Source organism: Anomalospiza imberbis, chromosome 12 (genome assembly GCF_031753505.1).
Source record: "Anomalospiza imberbis isolate Cuckoo-Finch-1a 21T00152 chromosome 12, ASM3175350v1, whole genome shotgun sequence".
Lineage (NCBI taxonomy): Eukaryota > Metazoa > Chordata > Aves > Passeriformes > Viduidae > Anomalospiza > Anomalospiza imberbis.
In genome coordinates this window covers 11619834-11629484 of record NC_089692.1, presented here as the reverse complement: position 1 = coordinate 11629484, position 9651 = coordinate 11619834, and positions in this window count along the sequence as shown.

Genomic DNA, 9651 nt, shown 5'->3' with positions numbered 1-9651 from the left:
CAAGAGGGCGATAAATCCCCAGTCATCTTTATGCAGCCTTTAGTGTGTGTTCAGTTCCTCACTGTAAAACATCATAAATATCAGCTTGCTGTCAGAAAACTGATATATATGTATATGATCTGTATGAAATATTGTGATGACTTTTGTTTTGGTTTATGCGGAGTTTAAGCTATGCTCTGTTTGTTTCATCCCACCGCAGATCCTACTATGAGTAGAAACTAGATGTGGAAAAGTTATTTATAATACCCATCCACCACACACTGCAAATGTTTTCTTCATGGTACACATACAGGTATGAAATTCAGACAAATGTCAAGCACGTAATAAAAAAGTGGTTTTCAGCGCAGCATTCAGGAGAATTTCCCATAATCTAAACATTTTTGTGTATGTTTATTTCTTCCTCATATTGAAATTTTCATTGGTAATTAGAACCTTCTGTTTCTTAATGTTAATATTTTTCTTGAATTAAAGTATATTTTGTTTTGAATATTCCCTTTAAATATAATGTTATTTCATCTAAAACCAAGCCTTTGGTGGTGATAGTATCTGTATAGACAGCTATCATAAGGACTGCAATTGCTCTATTTTTGTTGACAGTTTTGTAATTTATTAACATGTCAATATTTATATTTATTCACATTCACCATCTCTTTTTAATAGTTTCTGTTTCACATTGTATAATAAGAATGATTTCAGGAGTCTTACATGGAATAAGGAAAAGAAAAAAGAACAACTCGTTCAGTTGTCTCTAAATTTTTTGTCTCTGTTGATGTTATCCGAGTTCATTCCAGCTCCCGTGTTTGAAGGAGCTGGATTTCTTCCAGCCCTAAAGCTCCATGACCCAGCCCATGCAGTTTTTAAGCTGTCAGTATTAGAACAAATCTTAATAATTTATGGTTAGTATGGCCTCTGAAGAATGTTTTCACTTTGTATCTTAATATGAAAAATAAATAAATGCTGAAAGTCTCTAGCAATGCACCGAGGTATTTGCTCAGTGTGTTAGTACAACGTCCAACTGAGTTTAAGGGCCTCAGCTGATGTGACTTCCTTAAAAAATAAGACAAGTCCATGACTCTTGAGGTTCCTTCTGCAGTCTCAGAGGAGTTCTGGGGCTGTCTCAGATAGCTGAGACAAAACCACCTTTATATTGTCTTTCAACAACGTCAGCTGTGTTTGGTTGCCGAGACTCAGTCTTGCCTGGCCCCTTGCCCAGCTGTTGATTACCTCAGGCCTGCAGTACAAGGGAGCTGTTAGAGATCAGGGCTACCAATAGCTTATTTATTTTGATATTATCTTGCCTGTAACCTTCACAATTCACCTCCAGCCCTCCTGCAGTGGTGTCTGCAGGGACTGCACCAGCGCAAGGGCAGAGCTGTCCTTGAGCGCAGCGCTGGGTGTGTGCTCTGGCAGATGGGATACCAACAGGAGCAGGACTGGGCAACGGGCACAGCTGGGGAGAGGTGCAGATAGCTGCTCTGAGGAGAAAAATGTACCCTGCTTAAGGGAAATTGGAGTCTGCCCCGTGCCTTTCCTAATCACTAGATGAGGTCTATGGTCTCTTCACTGTTTTTTGTCAACTATAAAACTGGAGTGTCTTACAGTCAGTAGTTCCCAGGTTGGGAGCACCACTGTAAACACAAACTCCTTCACAGAGATTCTCTCAGTACAGCCAGGAATTTTGGCTATTTTAGTAAAGACCAAAATTATATAACAAACCCATGTGACTGTGTCTGTTGGTTTACTATCAGCTTTCCTCTGGACAGCAGCAGAGTTCTGTGTGCTTCATCAGTGTCTCCTGACTGCCTTGGCAGATGCAGCCCCAGCTCTGCTGTGTGTCCGGGGGTATGAAAATCTTAATAGGCACATTCAATTGTAAATATGATCTGCCTCACTGTAATGTATAACTCATGTGTTTCCAGCTAAGGAAAAAAAACCTTTTTTTACCACAAAAATGCACCCGCCAGAACTCCATCTGTATGTCAGAAGGATATTTAAGTCATATTTTTGTCATATTATTTGGAGTTTTAAGTACACCACAATAGTAGGAGAGTAAGTATACAGATGGACCAATTATTTTAATACCATTTCAAGAAATAAAGAGGAGTTGAGAGTGAACAAGCAAGAGTAAATGAGGCATTTCCAACCAACCCACTAAGTGTGACGCAGCTGAGGTATCTAATGAGAGCAAGAACTTGGTAGCTAGAATTAAGGGGGGAGTGGAAAGCATGCAATAATTATTTTTTATTTAGCATCTGGAGGAAGTTTTCTTCTACCTATTCCTTCTGTAGTGTTAACATCTATCTGCTTTGCTCAAACCAGTTTCTTCTTTTTAAAGTGCTATCACTGTAGCCATTCTAATGCTATTAGTATGACAGGTGAGGCTGCAAGATTGTAAGGACAATAGCAAAATTCAGGTGTGTGAGCTCAGTTAATGGTAATATAATCTTCCCTGAACCACACTGCATTTTCAAATACCGAAGGTGAGGATATTGGGTAATTTAAAGCAAGACCAAGTATTCCTGCTGTTTAGCAGTCAGGACCCTTGACAGTAGTGTCTCTTCTGCACAGGTACTCATAGATAAGGTTGATCTGAAATAGGGACCAGCCCAGACACTTGCAGTGAAGCCCAAAGCATAGATCTATTATAAGCTTTGGAATACAGGTTAAAAAAATATATTTTTCTAGAGGAAAAGGGCAGGAAGGGTGGAAACAATGCATCTTGCAAAAAAAGGAGTGAATGCTAGGAAACAGGCTTGCTATAACTTGGCAGTTTTCAGAGATGTGCTGTTACTTGTGCCTGAAGAATAAACATTCTGCTTTTCTGCTGACTGTAGCCAAAGTTTGTGGCCATCAAAAAGGCAGGGGAAGCTCTGAGGAAGTGTGTGCGTGTAACAGGGACATTTCAGATGATGATTACAGGTGCTTTGCCCAAGCTTTTCATTCTTTATTTCAAAGAAGGTTTGAGTCTGGAAATGTGCTGTGGGATTAGAAACACTGCCTAAGCTCTACCCAGCTGGCTTGGAGAAGCTTTTGGACACTGATATGTGAGGCAGGTTCAAAAAACTGAGATTGGGCCTTGAACAGTAACATAACCTCTTTTTCTTCTGTGGAATCAGATCACAGATGTGGATGTTAACAAAGGATTATGAAGCTGTAGCTCAGTTCTCATAAAGAGAAATGGTGATTAGTTACAGAGGCTTGTGAGCTTCCTTCCCAGCAGCAGAGGGGCATGGACCCAAAGGAGCTGGGTGTTGGAATTTCACCCGTGCTTCACTGGGCAAATGACAGGAACTCTGTGCTGGTTTTCCAGTCTGTAGTATGAAGTGGTTATCTTACTGGAGGGATTGAAAGGCATAATCAGTTGTAAAATGTATTGAAACGGAAAGTGCTATCTCAGTGCAAAGTGGTTTTATCTACTGCTGCACACACAAAGGATTTACTTTTGAGGTGGAGACACATTTCTTAATGCCTGTGATGTGTACCGAGACAATTGGAAATAATAAAGCCTTGGGGTAGTGGTGTTGGAACCTTGTTCTTATTGAGGTCACTGGCAATTCCATCACTGATTTCAGCAGGAAGAGGATCAGGCTGCTTTATCAAGAGGCCTTAGGTAAACACAAGACTTTCCAAGACTAAGGATCTGGGTTTTTTGGAAGGCTAAATTGTGCAGTGCCAGTCCTTGCCTTGGTAGTCCAATGGCATAGTGTAGACAGTTTACGTCAACTAATTACTCAGGGATTTATTAACTTGAAATTTTAAGGAAACTGCTAGCTTCATTGCTGACCACAAACAAAACATGCAGAGTGAAGAAGGTTCACATACCCTAGGCATTTTGGTAGAAAGTGAAAGTGAACATCAAATGTGTTAATTGAACAGAGGACAGTAATTCAAAAGGATGTGTGCCATTAAAATGGATCATACGATCCTTGAAAGAACTTAGAAATAAACACAGTGTTTCCACCACTGTTGTGGAAACTGAAAAGTGACACTAGATGGGGAGAAAACAACAGAAAAAGAAACAGAAAAATCTCCACAAACACAAAATAAAAAGGGCCTTGTTGAAATTTACCCCAATATAAATCAAGTTGAAAGTGTATTGATATTTGGGAGATGCCTCTGACAGTTACGAACTTAAACAAGAAGGATGGATATTTCTGTGAAGAATTTCAGAGTGTATAGATCTGCAAACAATTTATATATCAAAGCAGTCACCAAATGGGCTGGAAAGGCAGAGCAACAAATCATTTCCAGAAACTGCCATTATCAGAATTTATGAGTAGTGGTAATCTCAGTGTTGTTACCAAAGTGAATATTAATGTCTGTATTTTAAATAAAATCTGATTTTGATTTTGTTATGGGGCCTTGGAAATAGTCTTGGAAAATTGTGCTGTAGCCATGTCAGCTGGAGCCTTTTGACGTATAAATGACAGAAATCTGGAAAGTATTCTAAACTACCTGTACTGTCTTGTTAAATCACAGTGCAGTGTTTCTGACCATTGAAGACGTGTATAGTAAGCAGAGTTAACAGACAGATGCACAGGTGACTTTCTTATTAAAAAATAGGCTATCCCTTATTTATTTCTAATGTTTTTCTAAAGAATTTGTGCTCACAAATGATTTTATGCTTTTGCATTCATTTCTTGTTTTGTGAAGGAAGATCTTTTAATAATGTTTAGCATCAACCTCTCCCACCTGTGCAATTTGCTGCTCTAGTAAAAGTGCTGTTCCCCTGCAAAAGCTTATAACGTGCTATATGAAATGTCAGAAATGATAAAGCAAACCCAAGAACCTCTGAAAGAAAATGTACTGCCATGAATATCTGAAATTTACTGAACCACTGCTTTTATTATACTTAAATTTCAATAAAAACTATTCTTAAGAGCTTGTGCTTCAGTAGGCATAGAGATGTGTTTTCTATGTAAATAGCAGTGTTTGCCCTTTTTTTAAAAACTGTATTCCACTGCAGTATTAAATCCTACAAGCAAACTAAGACACAGTTTAGGCCATGAGATATGGAATAAAATCTCTGAAACCTCTCTCTGTGCTTGTTGGGTTGCCAGTTGTGGCCATAGGGCAAGAATGCCTTAGAGAACTGATTTTCTTGATGTTTTCATGTATGTTCAACTTTTGAAAATAAGAGAGAAGGGAGGAAGCCAAAACCCATGAAAGGGTGCGGATAAGCTCATTTTGCCTCTTTGTTGTTTTATGCCTTGCCCCAGATTCTATAGCTTTGCTCTCAAATGAGATGGTATGGCACAGGATTTATTTCTGAGTGCTTATCACTCCTCAGTAGAAAGCATTTACGTTTTCCATAAGAATGCTTTCTATTCATAACTTCCTTGATAGCATTTTTATCCACTTACTTTACCCTGAGGTATCACTTAGAACGCTGCTCAGAGGTTGGCAGGGTTAGTGTAACCATTAATGCATTAAAGTTGGCTGCTGGAGGTGTTAATGCTTTTCTGGCAGTTGTGTTTCAGAGCTGCTGTACCTCGTGTCAAAACACTTCCTTTCCTAAGTGCCAGGCCAGCACTTCCTTCTATCTGAAGTCTTCCTCAGTAACTCTACCAACTCTCCAGTTACCACTTTTAGTTTCCCAAGATATCAGGCTTAAAGTCTTGCAAGTTTGAAGATGTATTTGTAACTGTTGTTACAAATGTCTGCAAATAAACTGATTTTCCTGAGTAGTCCTTTCAGGAAGTCTCCTTTGCATCTCTTCAGGGCCAAGTTACCAACCAAGCAGGAAGCAAGTGAAAAGGGTAGATTGTAACAGGGCCAGTTTGTGACTCCATCCTATGCAGAAATATCACTTGAATATTTTCAAAATGAAAGGCGGTCTCTCCAATTTTATATTCTGATTGTGCTTTTTACTGCTCTTTTCCACATATCATTGGAGAACTTTTGTGTAGTTTTTCAGGCAAGACAACCATTACCTGTCATGCAGAGCTTTCTTTTTCTCTCCTCCTTTTTTCCAAAGAAGATCACTGTAAGGGAATTGTACAGTAACAGTAATGCTACCTGTATTACAGTAAGTGATGTGGTGGTTTTGCATGGACAAGCAGAAGGCTGGAGTTGTAGCATTCTAAAATCAGTTCATGATTTATTTTGTGAGGCTGGGTCGGTTCTCAAGCTGGTTTAGATCTGTTTCATTGTAGCTAAAACTGGTAATTACAATGCTTATCCATGAAAGCAAAGTTGCTTGCTTTAACACAGACCTAGGGCACATCTCCCATGGAGATAATGTCATGGAAGAAAGTAGTTTAATGATGGAAGAATGGAAACATTGGAGAGTTCTTTGTTTTTGGGTTTTTTTTTTGGTTTTCTTTTGAGATTTCTTTTTCCTGTTCTCTGTCCCAAAGTAAATGTTCTGTCTTTGCATGAGTAAGATGAATTGAATGTTAAGACCTCTGAATATCCTTGGATAACTTAAAACAAACAGGCTGTCATAACATGGTTGAGCACAAAGTTTGTGGCTGAGTTTAAAAGTACCTGAGGGGAGAATAAATGTGTTTAAGGAACTTTGAGATAAAAGGTCAGGGGTTTTAACATGCACAGTTGAGCGTGGAGCTTGTTCTGCTTCATTAAAGCAATGTAAAGGATGCCCTGTGACATGGTGGTCTAATCCAATGCCACTGGGCAGAGCCTGGGTACAGCAAGTGCTGAAGTGTTACTGGAATAAAGAAAAATCTAATTGCTCCTTTGGGCTGCACAGTTGCATGGTGGGCTGATTGACTTATCCATTTGGGGATGTCTTATGTGATGGGGTAGTACATACTGCTGCAGGTGCACACGTTCCTGTTGTGTTTTCTGGACACAAGTCCAATAAATAATTGTGTCATTTCTATCAATAATGTTGTATGTTGAATACTCTGGTCTTGTCTTTCTGAAAGGGAGGCTGTGTTCTGTTGTTCCTACACCTCCTCCAAAGGCAGTCAGGACCCCAGTAAGACTCTGGTGCTGCTGGCTTTTGGGCCGGCACTAAGAGTGAACCACTACCAGCTCATAATTGCACCAAAATTAGGAAGCTCCATAATTATGAGTACAGCCTGCCTTGCCTGTTATTGGCCCTACAAATCTTGCAAGGGGGAGGGATTAGCAGATGCCCGTGGTTGCTCTGCAGTTCTTCAGAGAAGGTGACATTCTGGACCTGGTGCCTCTTCCTGTGCCAGCTCTGACCCCCCAGCTCCACAACAAACTCCTCAGCTTACAGAAGTGTCCCAAGGGTTCATTAGTTCAGGTTTATAATGTGTCTTGATGTAGAAAATCTTAGTATTATTGCTTAATACTCTTGAACATCCTCTTGGTAAAGAGATAGAAGACTTTTAGTTACAAAAATTGTGTATCCTGAGAATAACATTCCCATTGTATGAATTCCAGTGACTTTTTCTTCATGGCTTGCTATTACCATTCAGTTGACTTTTAAGAACATATAATTTTTAAACATTTTTTTTTAAATTTAGAATGGAAGTTTCCTGACATTAAAATATTTAGATTTATTTTGATTTTATTTTTAATTGCATACAGCACTGCTTTGATTGAAAATATTTAGACTGAGAAGACCTGTGCCAATATGCTGTATTTGTATTTTTCCTCAGCTCTTCAGGAAATTCCTTGTCTGTCTCTGTTGCTTGGCTATAATGCACTTAATGAAAACAGTTTTTGTTGTGTTTTAGAGTAAATGTGGTATAAAAACTTTGGAAAGAAAATACTGCTGCATTCACAAATAATTCTAAGAAAAAGGAAGTATAAATGAACTTGTATCTATTATTTCTCATTCATTGGGTTGCTTTCTGTCAGAAGCCTTGGACAGCTTAGAAGCAGATTTTGCTGTGGGCAAATGATGTACCTGGTGAAATGAACATGTGTTACTATGGAATAATTGATAGTCTGTCTGTTTTAAAGTTCTGCATTCCACTATCTGTTGATTACATGTAACACTGCAAGCTGACGAAAACAAGAGCTTTTCCTTCTTCCTCTAATGAGGAATCATTTCACTGGCTCTGAGTCTTACTGGAACTTAACAAGTCCAGACCACATACATGTCTTGAAAAGATGAACACAGTAGTATGATGGAAACACTTAAAAAAATAGTTGTGTTATTTAATTTATTCTAATTTAACTTCTGAAAATGTGAATTTAACCTTCTTAAATACTTTGTTTCTAGGAAGACCAAGTAGTTCTAGCTTCTGCTTAGAGCATCAGGGCTAGTCTGAGTTAGTGAATATTATAAAACAAAGTTTCCATCAATGAACTAACCTGAAGCATGTTTTCAAAAACACATCTGCAGTCAATAATTTCGAAGAGTAAGAAGTGTTATGGACAAATTTTTTGAAAACATATTCTATACTGGATATGAAATTCTTGTGCACATGGATAAACAGCATAATTCCTGGGCTCTGGAGGTCTGATACAGGGCTTTGGAGAGACACTCAGCTAGCAGGGTTTGTATGTTTGCACATAGTTTGTAAACAGCATGATTTGGAAGCCAGTCAATGCCTGTGGTTTCCTCATATCCTTCATGTTGGATGAAAAATAAGCTGTCATTCATGGCATTGTGGAAATTGAACTACTTAAGAAGACAGTCATTGAATGTGGTAAATTTTCTATTATAGCCCTTAAATCAAGAGTAAAAGTGACTGATCAGTGTAGTAATCAGTGGTTGAATTTGAGGGGACATTTAAGGAGATCAGGTTAAATTATCACAATGCTCCTTCAAATGTAAAAGTTACAAAAGCACTACTAAGCACATGCACATCAGAATTTTAGGTACCACATTTATGTTGAAATGAGTGTCTACTGTTCTAAAGTGCTCTAAGGGGGAGGAGAGGCCTTCACTTTAACCCTCTCTTCCCCAAACTCAGCATGAATGCTGAGCTGTTTTAAAGTGCCTTGCAAAAAGAAAGAAAAGACATTCCTCCTTTATCCACAATGCAGTGCTGTTGTGTTTAACTCCAGATCAATGGGTTTCTGTTTGTTTGTTTGTTTGTTTTAAATAATGGTAATAACATCATCATCTTGCATTTTGCATTTTGGTAAACTGAAAGTGTTTTTATGAGTAGCCATCAGTGATACAGATAAAACCTGTTCATGTTAATGGTACACACACATCCCATCAGGGAAATGGAGAGGTCTTGCCAACATAGATTAGACTGTGATGGATATTAGACAGCAAGTGAGAATAGATTAATCTATATAAATGTGAAGTATTTAGTAGTATTCTTGAGCTCCAGATAATGAAATGCCATCGAGGCACAGTTAAATTTCTGTTTATTGACAGACATCTGCTGCAGTAAAGAGCCTGCCAGGAGCATGGTGTATGTCTTGAATTGATTTTATGTTCTGATAACTCTCCATAGTTGTGTGAAACATCCCCAGGTGCTGGAATGGAATTCAGTAGCTCTGTTTCTAGTAATAATTTATCTGTTAGCTTGCTTATGATTATTCCTCTTCTGGTGATCCCTCCCCTTCCCCCCTGTAAATAATAGCAGAAGGAAGACCTCTAATGACAGGTTAGTTCATCTCAGAGTTTTGAGCTGCTTGCATATTTATTTTGTACTGTCAATACTTTGTTAATATTTCCATGATGCCTGAAGTTTTGGTATCAGCCTAAGACCAGTAGCAGCTGTAACAGCTGTCTGGTTGAGAAGAATA